We start from the raw sequence: 26,488 nt of genomic DNA, 5'->3' as shown, positions 1-26,488 counted from the left end.
CTCCCAGAAAAATTCACTAGAGGAGAAAAAATTAAAGAAACCTTGGGAGGAGCAATTTTACCTATCCCTTTACTTAAAACAGGCAAGACTGTAATCTAAAAGGTTTCAATTGTTGATCTTCATCTGAATTTGACTTTATATTCTTACTGCTGTCCTCAACCAATGGTTCCAACTTCATTTTGTAATTACCACAAACAAATGCTGCTTTCCCCTAAGTAACCCGGTGAACGGTGAACATCCTCAAACTTGACTCTTCTTATTTCTCGTTCTGCTTTTGAAAATAGTGGAGCGCCTTTTTTCATTTCACAAAGGGAACATAGCAACTAAAAGGACTGCAGATTTGCATTTGTACCTTTTGATATTCTCTGCATGCATTCCTTCTCTGCAAAATTGTTCCCCCCCTTGATAATATGGGTAGTGAGGTGGAATCATGTCTCTTATTCCATTGGTTCTCTGTTCCCCTCCACATACTACTAACATCTCCTCTCGAACACCCTGCCGCCCCTCCACCACATCTATATTTCTCTGCGTCTTTCGTCTCATTTCTATTCTTTATTCTATATTCCTTCTGCTTCACCCAACCCACTCTCATTACATCCTGTGCAACACAGTTCAGCTCTTTTTGATGTTTACATTACTTTGTCATTCTCGCTTAATCTTTTTTTTTCTTTGTGGGAAACAGCTGCTTTTACCAGCTCTGCCAAATTAGATGAATCGCATTATGTAAGGGGAGATGAAACATAACGAATTTATGAATAAAAGAAAGGGGCTGCAGTAAAAAAAGAAAAAAAAGTGGAGGGACATTTTGATGAAAGTAAATTAAGCCTTCATACGTATGAAACGGAAGGTGCAGAATAATGATACACACTTGCGTGTATGACGTACATATTTAAGTCCTGTAAATGTAACGATCCTAATATGTTGAGTCATCCCCTACAGTAGAAGCCGAGAAGACGCTAGAAGGTGAGAACAATGATGGCGTCTGTAAGTGTTCTGTGTGTGCGTGTGCTTGGTTTGTGTCGGCACTGTTACATTGAGGGTGATACAGAGAAGTACAGCAGATTACCGGAAACTCCGGAAGTTACGTTTATTGACACAATCATAGATGACAATATTGAAGTTTATTTTACCAGTAACAGTTTTTTATAGAATAAGAGTGAAAGGCCTGAAGAAATTAGTGAGAGAGAGTTTGAAAGGTTTTATATAGGCCTACTGTTGAAAGATCAATGGGTGGCTATAATACTGGACACAAGTTGAACTGAGAGTACAAGGAGGTTGGAATCTTTCTGATTCAGAACCTCAAAAGTGAAATAAGAAACACTCCAGCAATGCTTTGGGGTCATAATGTGATTCTGTAACCAACTATGCCTGACTTTAAATGCTAAATTGGTCAAACTGGAACCAAAAGAACCAAATATTCGGAATATGTTGTTTTGTAAGTTTGAAATGGATGGATTGCTAATGAAGTAGGCTAGGCCATGCAAATAATGAAACAATGTGAAGGTCTCATTTAGAATTCTAACTTAATTTGAAGTGCTTTCTACTTTCTCACTGATAGTATAAATAATGTGACAAATATTTATCACAACTCCACTCATTGCGCTTCAGCAAATTTGGTTCCACAGAGCGCTGTGTGGGTTTGGTGTTTAGTGCTGAGCCAACTCCTTTGGCAAACAGCATATATTCTTCAAAAGAGAGAGTTTCAAAACAAGTACATAACCCCTGTTCTGTTAACACCATCTGGGTATAAATCAATATAGTCTGTCGGGGCCGTTCATGGCGGGCTCCTTTCGCTTTCTGTCTGGGGCACTGGAATAAACAGATCTGAAAATACGGCTTTGTTTCGACCATGGGGTCTGGACAGGATTATGTTGATTGAAAGCAGCAGGAGTTTACAAATCACAGAAAGGTGCCGGCTCTCACATAAGATAAATTAACCTTTCGGGAGCATCTGACGTGAGATGACTATTACGGTAAACGCAGTTTTATGTCAAGCCTAGTTTTTTTGGCAGGCCAGATTAGATTAGCTTGCATGTGTAATTCCTCTGACTGAGACTTTTTTCTAGAGAAGGGGCCCCATCATCAGCAATCTGCCAACACACCTGGCACCTTTCTCCTCATTAGGAGTTGGCAGAAGCCAATACGCAAACGCCTCAACCAGAGCTTCTGGCATAAGGACTAACCCCCTCCTCTTGTCCTCCAACATCCCTTTTTAGCACCAACCCGATGAACTGAGTTACCTTTTGCCACTTGTTTAGGTCCAGATGTCGTGTCTGTTTCCCCTCATCAGCTAGAGCTCTGGGATCCCTTGTGGGTGAATCATTCCCTTACCTCTCGTAATCCAATCACAAGCTCCTCCAGCATCCCGGGACTCTGCTGTCTTGACTCATCCTACTTCTGTGCGCGCTACCTCCTCTTATCATGTAGCAACACTGACGTCTACGCTACAGAGACCCTGAACTCTTATGTCAGGTCTGATGAAATGACCTCATTAGAAGCCATTGATTGGTGAGATCCTAACGGCCCCAATCTGCCTGCCTGCGAGGACCATCCAGGCCCACGCGTTCCGTCCATCCTGAAATCAACTCGAACCTCTCATTTCCTCTCTGTCGTTCTCTAGTCTTAGGAAGTACAGGCTGTGTTTACAGGAGTTGTTGCCTTCTATCCTCCCTCGCTCCCCAGAGGTCCCCTGGAGGGCTTCATGTGTTTTCTTCCCCCGCCCCCTCTCTTTGTCTTTGCCTTGTGTGTTTATTCAGTGGTACCACCAACCATCTGCGCCTGTCCTCAGCACGACACCGAGCATCTGGAAGGTTCCCTTGGTGACTGGTATGGGGCACTCGTCAAACACTTTTGTGAAGCTCGCTCAGCATTCAGGCGACACAGCCTTGACGGGTTCCCCCGAGGTGAAGGCAGTTCAAGACTTGGTCAAAATCAAATAGGTCACTCTGCCAGAAACTGTTACACTTACTAAATACCTTCAAACTAACCCTTACTTCCCGCGTGGCTTCCGTTATCAGATAAAGGTTCAGTCAAGCACTATCTGTTAATGGGGTACAAAAAGGAGGATGTTTTCAGTAGAAACCTCCAAGATACATTCCAGGACCAAGTTGACGAATGACTAAACTCCTATAACTTTCGACACAGCTATCTGAGAGTGATAATCAGGAAGTACCTGCTGCCCCTCCTCATGGAGGTAATCCAAAGCTTTGGGGCTCCAGTCCCCTGGTGCAAACCTAAACAGAGCTGTCTGTTTGCCCATCTTATGCCCCAATCGCCCAGATCCTCCCATTGATTGCGTTTTACACATTCCGCAGCAGGTTGGAACGTGTGTGTATGTGCCCACTGGCACTCATGTCTAACTGTCATGTAAACATACAGGTTATAAGCATAAAACCTAGTGCAAATCGGACTTAAGATCCCCAATCTGTCAGCTGTGAGTCAGTACTAAGTCTGATTCAATTGAGCCTTCCGAATATCCAATTTGCATATTCATAAGTGAGCAGAGCACTCCTCTTCTTGTCCATAAATGTTTTTGTAATTACCTCCTAACTTAGTTTAGGATAAAAAATGTGTGCCCTGCTTTACATTTTTCATGGTGTTTTACAGTTTTTTTTTTTATCATAGGGGTTGCATTTTATCTTTGGCTCCTGATTTAGAAAAACAAGACATGAATCTAGACAAAATATATCATAAACTAGGTCATAATTTAGTCCGTATTCCAAAGCAAGGACTCATCCTCAGTTGCCATTTAGCTGTTGCTTCAACGTTTGTGTATCGTATCTCTTCATCTGATCTCTGTTGCAGAATTTTACAGTTAATTGCAGAGTTTCTGGCCTTAGTCATGCCAGTTCCTACAAAAAAGAACCCATAATTGGTATGTCAATATGTAAAGCATGTATTCAAATCCTTGGAAACACAAATCCATACAGCATTAGAATGAAGTTAGGAAAAAAGCATGACAAAAATATGTATTTTAATGGTGATGACATGAAATTGACTTCAATGTTTTCCACCTTCAAACACGCATGTACATATGTACAGCCGTGGCCAAAAGTATTGGGAGCGACATACATTTTGTGTTTGCAAAGCCTGCTGGGCCTTGGCATAAAATGACTGCTAACATAATTTCAGTAAGTCATATCATCAGCACAGGGGAAAGTGTGAACTAGTTCTAGCCAGGTGAAATCACTATCATTCTGATTGGATTTTAAGAGCAGATTGACTGCTGTAAAAGAGGGGACTATTTGCATATATTGAAAAATTACGCCCCAAAAAAGCTTTAAAAACTATGAAATATGCCTTATTATATACCAGTATTCTATAGAAACGTGTACACATTTTCCTCAAATACTGAACCAGCAAACTTTGCAAAACACAACATTTTTCATTGCCAAAATTTATGGCCACGACTGTAGTATATACTGTAGCTTTCCAAGTTCTGAGCACACGCTTCATGTTTTCTACCATTGAACTACTGTTTTCAGGTGAAAAGAGAATGCAATCTGAAGTTAGATACAACTGAAGTGCTCTCTGAGTTTGGATACTCTGACGTGGTTTCCCGAGCTTAATCTTTTTGAAGAAGTTTGCCTCCTTTAAACATGTGGGCAGGAACAAGGACAAGTACGCATGGAAATGTTACTTTCAAGGGAGACTTTGATCTGTTGACTTATTGACTTTCTTGTCCTCAACCCTCTTTCTGGTCATTCCTATGCTGGTCATGTTTTCCTACACCTACCAGCCAGATTGGGCTCTTCGCTTGTAGACGTGTCTTGACCGTGAAATATTATGCCAGACAGTGTGAACGATGTGGAATTGAAGTTCCAGGGATTACCTTGAATTTTCTGCACATTAAGGCGGTATTGGGCCCATGTAATCCAAGCCACTATGGGGGTGAGGTGAGGATCTGCTCTCTCCTCACTCCCTACCATCTGGGTTCTAAGCTGTCTTAGAAGCATACTTTAATTATACCGCTAATTAGGTAAATATCCAGTCCCCCATCACAGTTGGAGGTTTAGTAATGTAAAGGAAGATGAAAACAATATTTGGCCGCCGTCCATAAAACACAATTAACTTCCGACCATCAAATTCAAATTCTAGCTCGTTTTAATCGACACACTAATTAGCTTATCCCAGAGTTGGTTCCAAATCTTCCTGAATTTCCTTTTTAGTTCTTGACTTTGGTCATGCAGTGCAGCTTCTTGAGCCGGTTGCTACTCTGTAAATACAAAATCTAAATGCAACGTGGTTTGTTGCGAATCTGCTTTGTTCATAAACAGTACAACTCTCCACAAACATCTCCACCATCAGCAATGGATTCATTTACAGTATGTAATGGCTGTCTACATGTAATATTTAAATCCAGTTACTTCAACACACTGCACATTGGTAATATTAGTTATTTCAAAATAGGGAAGAAGAATAGTGTTTTAAAACATTATTTTATTATTTCATATTTCATTATTATCATTCCTAGAGTATAGATTTAATTTTCTGTCCATTCTGTAAATCATTACTGTTTACTTATTTATTTACTTATTCATGGGGTTTCTTACTTATTAATGAAAGCACCTCTGTGACAGAATGAGGTAAAAAGCCAGATTATGTTGGGAAAGCAGCAAATTAGAGTGACGCACATCAACAGCCGACAAGCAGCAACCTTCTAGTGAAGTGAAGCAACTTCTACAGCCTGACAATGTGCCATCTAGATCACTTCTCAAACTCACACAAGTTACAAATGAGTTAGACCTTGAACATCTCATCTCTCTAAGGTTAGTTATTTTCACCCAGAATGACATGAACACTGTCCCTCTTATCATTGGAAACCGATATCAGGTGGATCTCTACTTAGACAGGCATTCCTACAAGATACTTTTGTTCTTCCTCTATGATGTTTTTCTTTGTGATTTAACATGCTGCAGCCCATCTCTATCGAAATGACTAGCCCACTAAAAGGCTCAAAGAGAGGCTAGAACGCAGCTCTTGAGAAGGCAATTAACACAATTAGGAAGCTAAGTGCTTAGGCATTGCACAATGCAGATGACACTGTCCTCCCTTTGATAATTTAGGTCTGGCCCTCATGCAACAACAGTAATGGATTTCAAACATGGTCTGGCAAAAATGAGTGACCCAACCAATGGAGAGGATTCTCACCCCAAATGAAGATGCCATTTTTATATTTAACCTGTTACTAAATTCCATTAAACCTTAGTTGAGTGTTTTGTCTGGTTCCCTTTGAGATCTTTTTAGATACTTTTATCACATTTGCTTGTTTTCCACAATTTCCAGTCCATTTAATAGTTGCCAAGATAAGCTTTAACATGTCAATGCCCTCTATGACACATGCTAAAAGGCAGGTCAGTGGTCCCAAAATGATTACACAACAGTTATGAGCTTTTTGTAAAGTGTGGTGTCATCTGAGGGATTTAATTTACTGCCTTTGTCAACGTGAAATTAGTGTGAATTGATAAAATACCAGGAACTTCATCATCTGAAAAGGAGTAATAGAAAATATGTACTGAAGCTATCATACTGTACTAACACTACTTGCACCCAAATGTAGATTTTTTGGGGAAAAACGACTTTGTGAAACGCTAGTAATTTAACCAATGTAGTATACAATTGTCTAATGAATGATCAGCAACACATCTGTAGTCTTTTCAAATTCACAAAGATGAAGTTGGCGTTCATTAGAAATGGTATCCAGACATCCTGTGTTGCCCTATAAAATGTGGATTGGAAGGTGCCGTGGTTTGACTTTGATGGAGGCAGCTGTCTTTGTACATGTCTGAGTATGGGATCACAGTGTGCGACCGATCAATAATGCTGTAACGGAATTCAGAAATAAGAACTTTGGTTTATTCAGCGATCTGACAATTGTTCATTAATCTGTCAGACCCTATATTATATGGCTTCTCTGCACAGGGGCTCACTTTCCATAGTAATTAGGTAAACTTGGAGGTATTCGAGATGCAGTAAATGTCAGGCTGCCATTTTGGAACTTAAACATCGATTCATGTCGGTTTACCTACCCTCCGTCTGTAGTGAGACCTGCCCACCATTTGCTGAGATTATACCAATTGGCATTCATAACATTCAAGCTCATCTTGATGTTCCAGGTACCCTCTGCCTAAAGCCTCTTTCTGTTATGTCAGGTGAAGTGCAGGCGGGTAATATAGCTTCACCTGCCACATCACCTTTCAAGCTCAAATGTCCTCTGTGTGGACGAGTAATGTTTGGTGAGATCAACTCCTTCGTTGACTCACTAACCCTAGCCTGTGCACCTCTCAAGACTCTGAGGGACGTGTGGCAAGAAGGGGCTGCCAGCGGGGTGACAGGCTCTCTCGCCAATCTTGGCCCTAGAGAGGGAGGATTGTCATGGGGGATATGGGGAAGGGGAGTGGAGGGGTGGTGGTGGGTGTTGATTGATTGCAAGGCTGATGTAGCTGGCGACTGGATTACAACTCCTGCTGCCACCGCATTGAATCCTGGGGAACGTAATAACAGCCAGAGAGAGATGTAGAGGGAGGGGAGAGGGGAGTAAGAGGGGTGATGCGAGCATCAGATAGAGGATGTAGAAAGGGTGTGTGCGTGCGTGTTCAGGGGTTCACAGAAGAAACTAAGGGGAGAGGTGGATTGTGTTTCACGCTGAGTGGAGAACATGACAGGCATGATTGCAGTGGTTTACAGCACTGTTTAGTGGAAGAGTAAATGTAGAGTCACACAATATCGTAAGAATGTCGAGAATTCAGGAGTTATGGAATGTAACCTGTAACCTAAATTTGTCCCTAGTCCCATTTGGACAAAAGTGCTAACATTTACATTTAACTTTGATAAGGTAGTTGTTGTTAAGTGTTAAATTTCATGACGGTCATGACATCATACATGTTCACTTCTGGTTAAGGCTTTATTTATCATCATTCTTACTCCTAAAATTCCACATGCTGTAAATAAATATTGAGATTAGTACAAATTTATGTTTTGAAACATGATATTAATCCATTTAAATGAATCTCACCAAGGAATTATATTTGTAGTGACACAAATATGTATGACACACAGCAAAGACACAGTCACTATTGAGTGGGACAATTTGGTCCATTGCCAGGGAATAGATTTAGACCACAAAAAGATTACATTTTGTACAGATTGGTTTTTGGCTTCAATAGTAATCCATACTTGAAGATTGTTGGTTGATGTTTACAGGCATGATTGGAAGAGTGTTTGGACCTTCAAGCAATGTTCCTGGCATCTTACTCTATGTCTTATATCATTAAGTAGAATTGATGATTTAGCTTTGGGTGCTAACCTTTCACAAGCTATTGGCTAGTAATTAAAAAAGGAGGGTGTGCTGTAGGTAATTTCACGCATCATGGATGTGATGTTACATGAAAATTATTTAATAGAAAAAGATCTTTCCCAAAAGCCTGTTCATTTACTTGAACATGTGGCTGAACTAAGCTTTGTGTTACCACACAGTACAGAAATATTGCTGGGCTAAATTTCCAAATGAGAAAGAAAAGAATATGTTTTGATTGTAAAATGACTAGACTGGGGGTTATTTTCATCAAGTTCCTGTCCAAAATGAAGATTGAATTACTTTTTGAACATGGTTGGATGCTTTTTGTGTGTTCTCTGTGTACATTTAGCCTGGGATGATTGATATCTTATAATTGTGGGAAAATTAATCTCAGTGTAGTTTTTTATCATTAATTTAAGACATACATTAGTGAGCCAGACCTAACGTTAATCCGATTAGGATAATAACAATGTACAATTTGATTATTTTCTTCAGAAAGGAAAAAAACAACATTATTGTCTTCTTTTAAACAAATTACTGTCGGAAATAATGTATTTAATACTTGAAGAACATTGACCTCAAGTATATGCCATATGCCAATGAATAAATTTAGCAACTAGTATAGACTAGCTTCTAAATACCTGGAGATAATCTGGTTTATGCTGTTGAGGGGGATCCATCATTCACTTGAACAGTAGGGTCAATGTGACAAGAGCCTTTCTTATTGGCTGGGCCAATATCTAATAGTGCAGACATATACGTGCACATGCAAGTGCACACACTGTGTTTACAGAACTACGCATGCACACACAAAGATAGGCACATACATGCATTCACACAGACAGGTGCATGCTGGCTCCCACCACACCAACACCCAGTCTTACTGGCTGAAATATCTGCTCACTGGTCCACTTTTGACATGTAATCTAGCGCCTACAGCAGAGTAGAAAGAGCCCATTATAAATCTTTTCTGGGGCCGAGAGTGTTTTAAAGGTTTCAGTTGGACACCAAAAATATGCCTGGGTGGCTCCTGCTCTGCTTCTACTAGCCTGGTTGAATAGTAAAACCAGATACAATGAAAGCATGGTACTTAAGATGCACGGCCAGAGTCTCTAAGGAAATACATGTCTTCTTTGTGCATCCCCTAATTTCCTAATTGTATTTTTAAGCCTCGAAAGGGAGAATGAGCTGATACAAGCCACCCATGTTGACACCAGAACATGACCAACGCTGATGGTAAACCCTCCAAACACTGCATATTGTAACGTACCTGAAGACTCGTCGCATGTCCTCCTAAAATCCCTTGTCCAATATTGGTTGTCTTGAGTCATTTTGCGAAACCAAACAAACCTGTGCTGAAACTTTCTGCAACTTCCCAAGGATGAGATGGTTGCAAGACCTTGCAGTTGTCTTATGTCACGACACAGAAAGTTCAGTAGTACACGCTGCACATCTCAAGGCCAAGACTGACTGAATTACAGGATCACTGAGGGGTATTTAGAACAATAATGCAGTTGGAAGCTGGCCACAGAAAGGCAGTGGAACGGGTGAGAGTTTTAAGGTTAAGATGGAAACAGAATGTACAATAAATAACCTTTTAAGGGTTAGAGTGGAGAGCAACATGTGGGAAGGGGAATGAGGGATGCAGTCTCTCCCAGTGGGGACCTTGCTAAGTAAGGGGACTGCCTGTGTTGCACGCTATTGTATGCAGTTTTGATCAATACTCCTGCTCAGTATCATGATGAACTGTCTCACACATATAGTATACTGCGGCGCACACACACAAAATATTATTGTGACATATGACCTGCATGCGAGTGCCTGGCAGTCAGAGACACATAGCCGTGTGAGTTAATGGCTGTGTGCACTGTGCCCTATAATATGGTTATTTTGCAGTATGTATGGTAAATACAGACAATTCCTTGACTCTGACGACCAAAACACTGTAATGTACTTCTGATTCTCGATTATTATTTGTTTGCTGTTCTTTCTATATGCACTATTTGTATGTTGCTTTGGATAAAAGAGTCTGCTGAATGAATTAAATGAAAAAAGGAGAAAAAACACTTTACATGAAGGTGATGTCAACTACCATGCTATCAACTATCAACTACACAGGAATTTGGATAGCAAAAACCATTGTAGGTACATAGGAATTGCTATAATTGAATAATTAAAGCGTAAATATCAATATTGACTTACTATTAACTACTTACCCCTGGAAAGACCATCCTCCCCATATCAAGGTTAATTTGTGTATGACCTTTACCACTTCACAATTCTGAAGTATAACTACATAGCATTTCATATGTAACTAAAACTTTCTATAGGTATTGACTTGTAATGACTTAAAATGTAAAGGGACATTTGCTACAAAAAAACAAGTACTTCTCTCTTATACAATAACTTTTTCTACAAAACATAAGGAAGTATTGAATCAATTGACTCATCTTCTTCTGGTTGTGGAACAACAGGTTTTGGTCTGCAAAATATTCATACTGCTTGTTAACACTCAGATTGAGGCCACGTTCCTCTGCAGTGCTCCACTACATGTCAGACGTGTCAGTCACTCTGGCCCAGTTTTATTGAGTTAGAATGAAACTGCTGTCATTACATTTCAAAGAGCGATAAAGGCAGAGAGGCACACTGCTTGATGGATCCAGTTGAGGAGTTATACATGTTTGGTTATTTTGGAAGCATTTCATGTCAGACATGGCTGGAACTGTGCTCCTTAATCTAGCCTAGGCTTGTGTCCTTTTTGTTTGTCGCCCCCACACTCAGAATCTTGGAGTTATTATTAGGCCTTCCTTTAGCTTGTTTTTTTATTCTTCTGTCGATTCTCAATGCAAAAAACATGATGTACTAAAACATATGCCTAAACTATTTAGCCCAGACAAGCAGCCCGTCCAATCATTTTATTTGGTTGGAATGCCGTCCAATCGTTAAGGTTGGTCTGAACTTAATGATTGGTCGTGTTTATTACAGTCCTGCGACAAACAAAGGTATCGGATTTGATTTCATTTTACTGTCAAACCATTATATTTATTGTTTTATTATCAGGATGAGAAGTTTATGTCAGAAAAGATAACAAAAATGTGTCTCAACAACATTACCTACCCTGCCTTTAGGAACCAAGAGGGAGATTCCTAAATCGCCTCCAACGCAAGATGAATTGTTATGAATGGTTTCATAAAGGTCTTAACTGCTTATGAAGGTGACTCTCAAGTGCTATCAAAACATAAACTTACTCAAGTTCAATCACATGCAAACACACACACACACACACACACACACACAGCCTACTAGGTTTTGTGTATTAAGGGCAAGTTGGTAATATAAAAAATATATGCCTAAAAACATAGAATCTGTCAATTCCCTCTCACAGGCAAATATAGGAAATCTGAGTGAGACCAATTAAGAATTGCTTTTGGGCAAGGTTCTTTGTAAATACCAAATGTGTCTTCTGGGGACATTACAGCCACGCTTGTGTGAGGAAAAGGAGAGATTCAAATCCATGTGGAGGATGATAATATGATAAAACCCAAGGCAATCTTTTTGCTGTTTTACAAATGTGTGAGTATAGTACCCCTGGAAAGTTCAGAAAAGTCAAAGTTTGCCTTTGACCTTCTGACATAATGCAAATATATGGTCAAGAGCACTCCAGCTTGTAAGTGGCACATACTGTAACACAGTACTAGCTACAGCATTCATACCTTGAGCATTGGTCCAGGTAGCTTCCAGTACCTCCACCAACATCAACCACTTTGTGAATATATCATCAGATAGCAATTTTGTACATCTTAGCCATAAACCCTATTGAGCTTCACAGCATCACATTCAGGTATCACCATTCTGTGCCATTATGTATGATTAAAGTTTTCTACCAGAAATCCAGCTCCCTTGTGTTTAAGTGTTACTATTTACACACGCAAAAAGAATTGCTTTCATGAGCTGTCTAAATAAATACTTGGTAACACTTTATAATAAGTCCACGCTTTTTGGCATTTACAAAGTGTTAACTAATAGTTAGTTAATCCTTTATAAAACATTTTGAAACATTAACAATACATTATTAAATAGTTAATAAGCTTATTATTAAACACTATGTTGATCATTAATAAACACTGTTAAAAATTATGTCTTTTATTCATAATACAATTCATAAGGTGTTTGATAACTGCATTATCATACTTTATAGACAGCTTGTTAATATAGTTGCAAACCAGTAGTTTAAAAGGTGTTAATGGTACATGAGTTGGTATAGAAAGCATTAGCAAATGGTGAACAAACCATTTACATTACCTTTATAAAGCATGAGTAAATAACTAACAACATATTTACTTATGTCTTTAATTAATGTATGGCAAGTCGAATACAGGATGTACACTATGCTTTGCAGATATCTTAACAACTATTTTATAAAGACTTACTAATGATGCAACTTCTGATTAGTAATGCAAGTTATAAAGCATTTACTAACTGTTAGTTAAGGCTTTTGCGTGACCTAATCTAAAGTGTGAACTATTTATGCCTTATTAAGCATTTATAGAAAGACTATAGGCCTATAGATGTTGTGTTTTTGTTTTTTAGAAGAAATAGCTGTTAATTTATTTACCTGGGTAATAAAATTGTATTTTATTTCCATTAAGAAGCAATACAGTAGAATTGGAATAATTTTTTTTCTCCAAAAAAGGCTGAAATAAACTGGAAATGTTTAGCTACTCCTCGGCAGGTCTGCAAACCCCTTTGAAAGCAGATATTTGTTAAAACGTTCAAATCGTTTTAACAAATTGAGGCGACAAAGCGTTTGCTGACCTGTCGAAGAGTAAACATTTGGTTTCTTATATACTACAACAATACGTGGGAAGATCCCAAATCAAACACGGCGAATCTGGAGCAGACGCCATCTTGTCAGAGCAATCAGCTGCAGTTGTACTGGTGACGTCACTACATCTCCAAGGCAACATATCAACAACTCTTTTGAGAACGTCATCTGAACCAATAAGAACAGCATATTGGTTCAATTGCAACAACAGTACGAGCGTTCTGATTGGCTAATGGGTAGTCATGCCAGCCGCGTATTAAGTCTTTATATCTATGCGCGTATTGACCTCATCTGCGGTCTGATACGTATTCTTATTGCCCTCCGCTGATGTCATCTTAAAAATTAGCAAGATCGAGGAGTTTTACTATCCAGATGACAATGAAGACATCAACAGTGACAAGGAAATTCTTAACTTTCTAAAAGAGCAGAAAAGTGTGAACACAGAGATAAACGACAAGCGCTAGGCAGATTGCTAGGTGTGGTTGCTCAGATTTCAGATTGGTTGCTAGGTGCTAACACCTGAAACACACCGTGAGAAGACTTGAGTAGAGCTGAACAAAACGACATGTTTTAAATGAAAAGAGCTAAAAATGCCATATAATAAACAACTTACTAACCTCGACCGTTTGGTCATGCCGGGAAATATCAAACTGAGGTTTTAACGTATCGACCGCTGTCACTCTCGGCTAGTAGCGTTAGAGCTAAGTAGTTAGTAAGACACATGCCTGTCATTACTTCAAAAAAATAGTAATTTTGTGTATCACATTGTGTTGTGTTGTCCTTTTGAGAAACGTATGTTCAGCCTTTGTGAATGTGAGGTTCGAGAATGGACAAGAATACCTTAATAAATAACTTATAAATGTTTAATAAGGCATAGATAGTTCACACTTTAGATTAGGTCACGCAACAGCCTTAACTAACAGTTAGTAAATGCTTTATAACTTGCATTACTAATCAGAAGTTGCATCATTAGTAAGTCTTTATAAAATAGTTGTTAAGATATCTGCTAAGTATTGGTGTACATAATGTATTCGACTTGGCGTACATTAATTAAAGACATAAGTAAATATGTTGTTAGTTATTTACTCATGCTTTGTAAAGGTAATGTAAATGGTTTGTTCACCATTTGCTAATGCTTTCTATAGCAGCTCATGTACCACTAACACCTTTTAAACTACTGGTTTGCAACTATATTAACAAGCTGTCTATAAAGTATGATAATGCAGTTATCAAACACCTTATGAATTGTATTATGAATAAAATCTATAATATTTAAGTGTTTATTAATGATCAACATAGTGTTTAATAATAATATTCTTAACTATTTAATAATGTATTGTTAATGTTTCAAAATGTTTTATAAAGAATTAACTAACTATTAGTTGACACTTAGTAAATGCCAAAAAGCGTTGACTTATTATAAAGTGTTACCAAATACTTTATAACTATTTTCTTAATAAGTGGGAAATAAATTAATAAATGGGGAAATGCTAAAAATGTCTGGCTTCAGATAAAAAATAAAGCATATCTTGGAGAGCATGGATTGTTATTGCAACAGTCAACCTCAACTCCCACTAATCACTAAAGCTGTCATTTGGCTGAACAATTTCCTTTTGGCAGTCTCAAGCATGAGGTTGCAAAGTAATTGAATTTGAAGGGTAATTCAAGTTTTAAAAAGTGCAAGCAGTTGTCATGTGAACAGCCCCCCCCCCCCCCACACACACACAACTTCCACCCCATCCCCTTTGCCTTTCATCTTTGTAATTTCATTGCACTCTAGGACAGAGTAACAAGGTTTTCATCACTGAAATGAGACATCAGAGGTTCTAAGTATCAAATTTTCATCATATGCCATGTAAAGTAAATCAAAAGCCTTGTTTAATTTGTCTTTGCAATTAAATTTGCCGTTGTGAGAGGAGAACGCAATGAAGGATGGTTCATGGTCGGAAGGCATTTGAACTCTGGATGCATAACTCTGTGTGTGTTGTGATAAGCACTGAGTCTACCAGGGTGAACCGCACACAGTTAATGAGATGGAACGCAAACCAGAGGAATGATTTATTTGGCTAAAATAGGCTTAACATAAATATAAAGAAGAGAAACTGAAATTCTTCCTCTATCAAATAAATGTTACGGGAGGCCTTCACCTGTCCTTCCACCAGCTAGTTCTGCCATTTTGTATTTGTAAAATGTTTTTGTAAGTTTACACATATATATCAGCTCTGGAAAAAAAATTAAGAGCCCACTTTTTCTTTCCTTTCCAAATAATTAAATAAGGAATGTTTTGAGTGAGGAACAGAAAGGTTCAACTTGCAGTGGCCTCATTGAACCCTTCTGCTCCTCACTCAAAATCTTCTTTCTCAATGTTTTTGGAAAGGAAATGAAAAGGTTTATTGGTGTCATCTCAATTGTATCATGACTGCATGATATTGCAACCCAAACCCTCTATAGACCAGTGTGTCTGCATGTCTAGAAAAGTGAAACCCTCCCTCCTGCACAGATCTGGAAGTTGAGCTAAACAACTTAATTGAAATTCAGACATGCAAGCTTACTTTCAAATGTTGGCGTCAAATAATCAAATACAGCAAAATGGTGTGTGAGAAGAACAAGGCAAAAAGCACATTTAATAACATTTACGAGGTGTAGTTACTGCTGGGCACCGTTATGGTTAAGCTACCAGAAGTGGGCTTGTCTAATTAACTGATATGGATGCTACAAGAAATTCACATTTAGTCATTTAGCAGACGCTCTTATCCAGAGCTAATTACAGTAAGTACAGAGACATTCTCCCCGAGGCAAGTAGGGTGAAGTGCCTTGCCCAAGGACACAACGTCATTTTTCACGGCCGGGAATCAAACCGGCAACCTTCAGATTACTAGCCCGCTTCCCTAACCGCTCAGCCACCTGACTCCCGAAATGAATGTTCAAGTGTCAATGTTTGTTAGGGAAACGTGTCTTTTTGGATTTCATAAATAACTATATAGACTCTACCACTCTACAACCTGGGCCTGCATATTTTAAACTTTAGATTAGAATTTTGCATCTTCACATATTTTGTATGTATTATTATCAAAAATATATATTTCAGCAAGGTAATTACATAGCTAGCTGGCAGTGGTGAATTTCCCTGGTGATCTTCAGCAAATTAATTAAGTACTTTGGAATCTTGTTCAGACGTATTAAATTGTTCTTTTGTTCTTTAAATATTTTTTGGTTTGGCCTTCGGGGTTTTCGTAAACATAATTCAAAAAAACATAATGGAATTGTTGCTACAACATATGACACAATGTCAGCAGGGAAATAGAGGAATAAACTAACCGTGTCTATCATAGTCCAATCCTCTTTTTTGGGGCTCGGTGATCATTTTACAAATTTATGAAAGAAAATGTATTTAGGAAACTTGGATAAAGTCAGGGCTCAAAACTATAAACTGATGATTTATTTCACTCTATCTCACATTCAAGTTCTCAGTACTATGGCATGGGAATAATGACTGAATGGGACAGGAGACTGGAGATTCCACGTTAATACACAGGTTCAGCGATTTTGTGTAAAACCACGGTATAATTGTCGACAATAGCATCAGTCAGACTCACTGTTATTGCGAGGAACAGTATCTGCTACAATATCCCCCTGTTGGTTGTTTTGTCAAATTTCACCCACAAAAATACAATTTGGGAAGCAAAGGAGCTATTACTAAAAACTGTCTTAACGCATTGACCCAAGTCAGTGTTAGGCATCAAATGAATAGACTGCCTATTTGATTTCCTCCTTGCAGACACACACACATATTCAGATTTCTACAGGCCACACCACACCACATGCATGGCTTATGCCATTTCCCATTGTGATTACAGTGGTTTTTCATCATCACAAAACCATTATGGGATTAAAAGAGTCTGATTGCAAAATGCTAATCTCTGAATAATACAAAGGGCCGCACGTAAGCATGGAGGGGGGGAAATTAGATCAAAACCGGTCAAGGGATAACATGAAGGGGGACAGTGATGGAGAAAACAGTGAGTGAGAAATGTAGAGAACCTGCGGAGAAGAAGAGATCCAGACTGAAATAGAGGGAGATATAAAGAGTAACAGGGTGAGAGGGAGGAGTGAGTGAAAGAATGAAAGGGTAGACAGAGATAACGGGGGGGGGGGGGATGACTGACCGAAAAGGGTGGATGAGAGAGTAACACAGAAATGAGTGTGGAGAGGGAGTGATGTATTAGGGGAAGAATTGAGTCATAGAGCCATGGACAGACAATGTAGGTTACAGGAACCATTAGCACAGTGATTATCTGGAGTATTGCACTGCCTTTCGATTCAGCCTATACATCACCACAGTTTCACTAACTTCATAAAAACCCTTTATTTGTCAAAGCACTGCCGTTTCTGGTTCGAAATATGTCCAGTTATATCGATGACATAGGAAAATGATGTATCTTTTAAGACTATTGAATATTTTGTGGAGCCAAGTGTGTCCTCCCTGTCAATTCTGCTTTTCAATGTCCCTATGTTTTTGGGTTAAGAGAAAGCTGCACAATGCTTTTCAGCTGTAACTTAGCACATATAATTATGTCATGTGTTTTGTTACATAACGGGTTGCAGACATTTCATTTGGAAATGTGCTTGTGCTACAAAGGAGACAGATGGGGGATAGGGGAAGGGTGTAAAAGTGATGTGCTTCTAATGTAAATATCCTACGTTGATGAAATCTTAGCAAAGTGCAACCCTTTTTGTTCTTCTAGGCATAATACTAAAACTTGTCTCAACCACACACGTGAAATATAAAACCGTAACACTACCAGTACTATAGAATCTATGACTGTAAACATACCAGCAGAATGATTAAGTTTCCCTGGCACTGAAATGTACAATTAGAAAAAAAAGTGCATTTCTATGGAAGTGTAGGGTTAGCGGAAAGTGTTAAAATATTAACATTTTCCAAAGTGCAAAATTGGCCAGTACTAATGAGGAATGATAGTGTTTCTCCTCGAATCAGATTAGCGAGCTTACTAACCCTTAGTACATTCCAATATAGGGGCTTTACATCTGAAACATGTTACTGACATCCAAAGTACACTTTAAACCAGCTATGTCACAGCATATCTGTTGATCAGATATTAGATAATGAAAGTAATTTGATTGTATCCACTAAACAAGTCAGGGGAGATGTGGCTTTCGGAATGTAGTAAGAGTGTTTGGTCAACAGCTGCCAAATAATTGTGTGCATCACAAAGCAAAGAGAAAGCCTGATTGAAAAAGAAAATAAAGTATTTCAGTGCACTGTAAACACCAATGAATGGAAAAAAAACATGGTAAGCACACCCAACCTGAATAAAATGGGAAAAAGAGCTTGAAAATTGGTTCCATTTTGGCTCTGATCATAACACTTATAGTGGAATAGGATGGCAAATGATCGAGGAGAGGAAATAGACATCCGGTAACAAATTGACAATGGTTCCTGTCTATCTGTGCCCTCTTTTAAGACCCTGGATGGCAGTAAAAATAGTTGGAAAGGTTACAGCTTTCCCTTTCAGTCCTCCAATATTTTTCCACAACACGCTCATACGCTCATATTTTATGTTTATGTACACATTAGGATTATTATGCAGGTGATTTGGTTAATGTTGAAATGAGTCCTGAATGTCACCCATATTTGCATGTTTACATTGCACATTGGATGCTGTTCAACTGGTCCGATCACTCCAGATCGAAAGCCAGGTTGCTGAAAGGCATGTTACACTGTTCTATTCGGATGCTTAAGATCTGGTGGACCTTCGTCATTGTTACTTCCATGCACTGGGTCAGTGCACTGACAGTGACCAGGTTTCTACACCCAATGACGTGAACTGTTAGGATGATTGATCTGCTGGCTAGTTCTTTTGTGTGTACAGTATAAAATCAAATAAATCTGGGAAGCGTTGTAGACAAATCGTGTATCTGATTCAAACAAATGGTGTGTGTGTGTAATCCTTTGCATATCAAGCGTGAGCATGTGTTCATTGTGTATTTTTAATGGTGTGACCTATTGTGTTCGACACCTTGTGGACATGCATATCTGAAGGACGGTGTCCATGGAAACCCCGAGACCCTATAAACAACCAGGGTTCCATCTTCACCCCACACCCCATCGCAGACTGGCTGTTCGACAATGGGGTTACTGAACTGTCAAACATTACAGTCATTACAGCTCTAACGTCATTAGCACTTGCCACTGTAACGCTGGCCAGATTAGCCCAGAGTCGCAGACTCAAGATATCACCACCGTTGTTGCCAGCAAGGCGGCCCGCCGCGTCACCACTGTACCCTGTCAGCTTTCCCTTTCCTTAACATTCGGCAGGTGGCCGCAAATCGCCTGCACAAGGAGCTGATGAATTGTATTCACTTAGGAAGCCCAACTGAATAAGACAGGCACACATAGAAGGACACGCCGATAAAGGCACACTGACGACTCCCGCACTAGAGCTCAGCCTTTACTTATCTTCCTCTGCAGTGAGACATCCCTGCTTATCTGCAGGGAGACACACTCGGTTCATGACAGCTGACGGTTTATTAGTGTCACCAGTGTTTTAGTTTTTCACATCCGACGGCTCCGTTGTCAATGTATGCAGCCATAGATTCAGTTTGCGACAACTTTTTGCATCTTATAGTTATCAACTTAGACATTGCTCAATTTGGAATTCTGGGCAGACGCCTTGAGAACTGTTGGTTCGAAACATAATTGTACACATACAGCACAATCACCACCGTTATATTGACATACACATAGACAGCTGACCTATTTCAAAATAGTTGGTAACACAGTAATGGTGCATGAATAAACGGTCATTAATGCTTTAACTAATGCATGAATAATCATAAGTTAATTCATAACTCAGAAGGAACTAAGCCATGCATTGATGTTCAACACATCAACAGAAAAAGAGCCACATGATTTTCTGTTAATTTGTCGTTCAGATTTTGGTGCTCTGATATTTGCATGCACAGTGCAACTTACCCCTCCTTCATCCGCTTTCTCTGAGTTAGTAGTCACTGTAGAACTGTCCCACAGAACTAACATATGAGTGTGAAATGGTGTGTCATAGCTAATCTCGCTTTTGAGGTTTTGTTTTTTAGTTTGAGAGGCTGCGCATGAAGTGTTAAGTTTGTAAAAGGGTTGAGTTGTTAGGGCAAGGAGGTAGCTCACAAGAAGCTAGCTCACAGGAAGTTGAGACCCCTTATCTCACCAGGACTTATCTCTCGCTCTCATTTTCAGCCACAGTTTTTTGACAAAGCTTCACCCCCGTGATTGAAATTGAAAAGCAGGTGCTAAAGGTTTGAGAGGAACAAGCACATGGGAGAGTGTTTCTCTCTAACACTGCGGTGGAAGTGAAGTTGTAGGGGTAGCTTTTAATGTTTTAAGGGCATGTAAAATTGTCTCACCAACTGGGATTCACTGGTAGCGTAGACTTGTGATGAAAATGAAAGTTGCACACATGTCCTGCTTTGCTTTCTTTTCTCTCTGTCGATTTCTTCTTTCTTTCCCTCATTTCCAGTCTTTCTTTCAGTTAGTTTGATGGTTCTTTGTGGCTCCCTTTCATCTTTTGCCAAATTACACAATGAAATATCCGTGGGGTTATGTTTAGTTTGGTTTCCTCCCTTGTACAGCAATTTGCACGGCACATAAAGGAGGAACACTCTTTTTGTGACTGAAAACATAATTATCCTAAACTTTTGGTCAACACACTTCCTTCACTATTCACAATTTTTGTTTAGAAAATGAAGGTTCACTGTGTGTTTGAAATCAGCCATGTCGATATCTTAATAAACCAAAAGGAAAAAAATCCCAAACCATTGTACAAAATAACTATGAATTGGTCAGTTTTAACATACTAAATTTGGTTTTAACCAAACAGTATTTTGTAACTCTTATTTATTTGCCAAAATCCAGATTGTGTGGGTGTACGGTTATGAAAATGTTAAATGTAGTTTTTTGTAGTCTTATCAAGATTTAAGCTGTATAACCATGCCCTAACTTTGACCCTAACATAATCCCAACAAACACATATCCCTCAGTGTGTTTAAAAAACAGAGATGAGGTGTAGAACAACAGACCTCCCCCCCCACCTCCAACAGATAACATTCATATGTGCCCCACTTAATTTTGAGGAAGTAGTATTCATTCGGCTGTTCATGTCACATCGGTCGATCTTATCAAACGATTTTTTCCGCATATCGGGCCCCACTTTTTGTGCAGTGCGCAATTTGACTGTCAAAATCAATGTGGCTTAAATAGATACCCTGATCTCCCTGCAATCTCCAAAGCACCAATCTCTCTCTCACCAAACACACATACCACCATCATCCCCACAGCCTCATTTTCAATCAATTTCATCTCCCCCCGTATAAAAAGAAAGTCCCTTCGATATTAACCACCTACCAAGTTCCTATGATCGAAGACCGCTTGACTTCTCTAAGGGCAAAAAATTCCATTACCATGTAAAACTGTTTCTCTATACCCGTTGTACCCCTATCTTCTGCTTTATTGATATTGAATTCTACTCATGTGGTGATCTCCTGGTTTGCTTGTAAAGCCTACCCTTAAGTTGATGTTGTCGAGTGAGAGGTTTGCTGTGGTTTTGTTACAGCCATGGGATTTTAAACACGATCTGGACTCAAATACAAATACCGTGACATTGATAAAGCTACCTGCAGTCCATTCAGAAGGGAATGGTATTAAGTGGTAGAAAAGCTTATTGACTTGGAAAAGTTAAGTATGCCTGAAGATAAACAAAGAAGTTTGTATGTATTTTATTCTCCCGATGTGTGATTAAAAATAACGTCACCAACAATAACTATATTGACAGTTCATCTGTATCGTTTTAGCCAGTACAGTTGCAACTAAAATTATACATTAGTCGTTCATATTTGGTTCAGATAACCCTGACAAGACACATTCAGAAAAGGTTTGTGGAACTGTACATTATCTTCTTTTAAATGCTGATACGACTTGGATGGGGAGCAATTGTTTGTAAATCAATAAATCATGCTGTCACTTAATTTAGCCAAAGGAATACGTTTCTCACAGAGGAAAAAGTTCACTTACTAACAGTGGCGTATGACTGCAAGGGGACAAACCAGGGAAAAGTGAGATTCACTCCCACACATGTAAACACACACACTCCATAAGCACAAGCACACAAGCATACAAACTGAGTGGAAACAGAGAGGAAAAGTGCTCGATGACAGGTCCATCATTATGGTTTGTTGCCTGAATGAAACATGACTATCTTAGTAGGCAGTCGCCAAGAGGGCTCCACAGGCTAAGTCTGTCATGCTACACCATCATGCTGTGTAATTGTGTGTTTGTGTGAAAGTGTAGATGTTTATCTGTGAATACATGTGTATGTCTGTGCAACCATTCTGTGTGCACACGTTCTCTTACATGGTCATGCCCCCAGTATCTAGAGCTACGTGCATCTAAGTCGTACATTAAAGGAGGCTCCTAAATGACAATAATAAGGATTAATAATATGGATGATTAATACTATTAATAGATAGACCATACAATAAGTGGTGTACAAACCTCATAGAATGATGAAGACCCAGTATTTGGAAACATTTTAATTACACAAAAACAGCATTATCGAGTTATTTAAGCCTTTAACCATCCGATGGATGGGTGATTGGATAATGGAAACCAGAGCCTGCAAAACAAATAAGCCCAGTATGGTTATGACCCCAACAACCAAATAATGACCAGGAATGGGCCTGCATTAGCCAAGACAGAGCGCACATAAGCATCAATTAATAGAATAATGAAAAACTCATGATTAATTGACAGTGACATTAGTTTCAGGCGTGCTGTCAGTTTTTGTTTTGTAGCAGTGAGTGTACAGTATACTGTAGATGGGTCTTCATCGCATTAACACCCAGTAATGTTTTTGTGCTGGTCAGTGTTTGACAATCATATAGTTATTTTTGCCATTTATAAACTGTGATGTCTTTTATTTTATTATTTCATTATCTGAATATAGTGAGATATTTTAACTGGATCCAGTGCTCTCTTCTTGTTGCTTCCTGTCGTCGTTTTGTTTATCAAATAATGCGATGGTTAAGAAAGACTAAATTGTGGCTCAATTGATTAACTATACCTTTACAGCCAACCAACAACCCATTGATAATTAAGGCCTTATAGGAGAAGTTTTAATGAGAAATATTATCATCCGTGATCTGATTTTTTGTGTATAAAAAAGCTCATTTCACTTGCTCATTTGTATTTTCTTGTGGTTTATTAATTTATATCAAGGGCCTTGCATGACACAATGATAATCAGATTTAATTTGATTCATCTACTCCTGCTGTTCTGTTGGCATTAGTTTAAAGAGGACATTCAAATCATTAAATAATTCCTATGGTGCTAGATGAAGATGTAGCTTGTGAATGGACAATGTGCTTAAATTGAATTGGATATTGATTGTGTTAATTGCAAAGGATTACATTGATGTAATATTCAATGAACTTGTGCCTGTGTAAGGCCACACAATACTTTTGATAGTGAACATTTGACACATTTATTTTGACCTTGTCAGACTTTCCTCAAATCCAATGAGTTATTGTGCAAGATAGATGCAATTGTATGGTACTGTACATTACTCACTGTCACACACCACATTCATTACACTGTGCCATTTGGTTGTCTGTTGCTTCAAAAACAAATCAAATTTTGAAGTTTGGAGGGTGAATCAGTGATCAGAGAACAACAAGGAGAAGAAGAATATGCTCTCAATTTCCGGCACTCACTGTATTGGTTAGGAATACCAATGAATGGCAGAATTATATTTGTGTATGCCTCAATACAAGTACTGTGTAAAAATGTGCTATTGAAAGTTTGTTGAAACAACTAGGGTGGTCTGTACAAATAAGCCTTCCTAAGCTGCAGTAGGGCTGGTTAGAGAAGAGGAGGACAGTGGAGACACTGGGAAGACTCTGGAATAAATCAAAAATATAACCATCAGACCTTTCTGGTTGTGTGTGCCCGTGAGAAGGAAAAGGGGCGTGTCCTGCGCAGGTGTAGAGGGGGGAGGTGTGGGTGTGGTGTGTGTAGGACTTCATCCACACGGTACGTTGTAATACCTACGTGGATGCAGCAGATATTGGCATGTGTGCATCCGTCTCTCTCTTTTTTTTAAACCAAGGAGTAACTTTTGACAGTTATCTTGGGGCCACATCCCAGATAACCATCTTGAAGCCACAGCTCCTTTCTTTTTCCTTTTCCTGATCTTTTAATGGTTCATCAGCGCTGCAGAGGGTGCAATAATATCCGTGACGGCACCTTCAAAAGACCCCACTCACCTTTTCCCCCTATCTGATTTACATCAGATGTTCTTTTAAAACTTTATACAAATCAGCACGTGAAACTTAAATGGATCATGTCGGCCGTGTTTCCAACCGCGTGCACACACGCATGCGTGACAGCACACGCACACACACATGCACACACACACACACGCACACACACAAAACATAAAGAAATATGCATTTATAGCATTTGTGAGAACTAAAAGCAATGTCCATAGGATGTTCTTAGAATATATATCAAAAACCATATGGAAAGAATTGAAATAGTTGAAAAACCCTCACAAGGACAGGAATGTCTCTGCAAATAGATCTGGTGATATGCTATGGATTACTATACTGAACTCTACTCATGTTCAAATCTTCTCTCGAGTCTTAAAACTGTGCTTTATGTGAGAGGAAGATTGGCCTTGTTTAAGTAAACATGTTTTCTTCTTTTCATTCAATGAATCATTATTTTTCCATTATGTATATAATGGATATAATATAGAGCTGGGGATGTTGGGAAGTTTTATTGCTACGGAAGCAGCTTGGCTACGTTTCTTTAGGTTTAAATCAGTGCACTCATATTCAATTGTTCTCAACTCCAACCAACACCCAATGAATATGTTCCCCATCAAACAGCCTTTGCCAACAAATACAAAAGTAACAAGACTATCATCACTAGCATTTGTGACACTGGCTGTTCTTACCCAACTGCAAATCAAGTCACCTACAATATTACAAGGACATGACATGATGTATATGGAGTGGTTCATTAAAATTGTTAGATTAATTAAAACTCTCTGCATAGGATATATAATGGTGCTACCGCGTACGGCTAGATTTCAGTTGGTTCAACTTCAAAAGTACATTTGTTAACAACTTCTATCGTTAAAAAAATACTGGGATTAAATACAAGTCACATGAGATGCACTTCAAAATCAGTATTAGTATATCCATATAATTTATTTGATTATACAGGTGGTAAAAATAAGCAGAAACACTGCTGTTTGGCTTGGTTTGATTAACATTTGAATAATTTGGTATGATTATCCATAAGAGTGGTTCAAATGTGTTTGAAAAGCAATGTTTTAATTGCTAGAATATGTTTTAATTCCAAGAAGTTAATTTGTTGAAAAAGAGTGATCATGTTTTATGCAAACGACAGTCTGGTCTTTTAAAAGTGTTTGTTGCGCAACAGCAGATGGTTATACTGAGAAATAGCTGTGCTGCCTTAACCCTTGTGCTGCCTTCGGGTCACATGACCCAAAGGTTCATAACGAACCATCGTTGTGTTTACCCAATTTTACCCAATACAAAAACAAATAAAAATAATTTTCTTTTAACCTTCGCAATGTGGGGGGTCTGAGACAGCCCACCGGTTAAAAGAAAATGCTTCACTTTGTTTTTGTATGCGGTAAAGTTGTCGCAATACAACGGTGGGTCACAATGACTGATGGGTCAGAATGACCCGAAGATAACACAAGGGTTAATGGGATGCATCTAGTAGAATATTGGGCAAACATTAAAGTAGCTTGTTGTTCCTATCTGATATACTAGGTTGAGAAAAGACCACAAATGTAATATATAATGAAGTAAACATAAATACACAACATTCAGACTTACATGAGTGGATGGGATGAATGGGCAGGGCCAGGAGGGCAAGAGAGGAGGAGGAAGTGAAAGGGAGCGAGACAGTGAGCAAGAGAGAGAGAGAGGGGGAGAGAGCACCCATTGGTCGGTTGCCTGGAGCCAAACTGAAATCAGCATGATTTGCTTAATAAAATTAGGGATTATGGTGAACTCCACAAAGGCAGGAGGTGGTCTAGGGGAAGGCATTCGTCTCCGGACTAGCCAGCCAGTCTTTAGTCAGTCACTTCCACATAAGAGCTGGACCTGATGTGTAGAGGGGGTGCTCACACCTTCCTTGACCACACACACACACGTACACTGCTGGCTCAATTTGCACCTCTCACGCTAAGCTTAGAGTACAGTCCACACCACCTGTCGGCTAATTCTGGAGAGACACGGCCTGCGAGACCCTATCA

General features: G+C 39.0%; 1 protein-coding gene across 1 annotated transcript in view; it reads left to right on the top strand.

The window, feature by feature from the left end:
• The window catches only part of alk (ALK receptor tyrosine kinase), a 222,980-nt gene that overhangs the window by 145,025 nt on the left and 51,467 nt on the right, over window positions 1-26,488 (top strand). The gene's annotated exons all lie outside the window — the stretch shown is intronic.

The sequence above is a fragment of the Osmerus eperlanus genome, chromosome 9 (genome assembly GCF_963692335.1).
Source record: "Osmerus eperlanus chromosome 9, fOsmEpe2.1, whole genome shotgun sequence".
Classification (NCBI taxonomy): Eukaryota; Metazoa; Chordata; class Actinopteri; order Osmeriformes; family Osmeridae; genus Osmerus; species Osmerus eperlanus.
The sequence above is the reverse complement of the archived record's forward strand: the minus strand, read 5'-3'. Positions and strand labels throughout refer to the sequence as shown.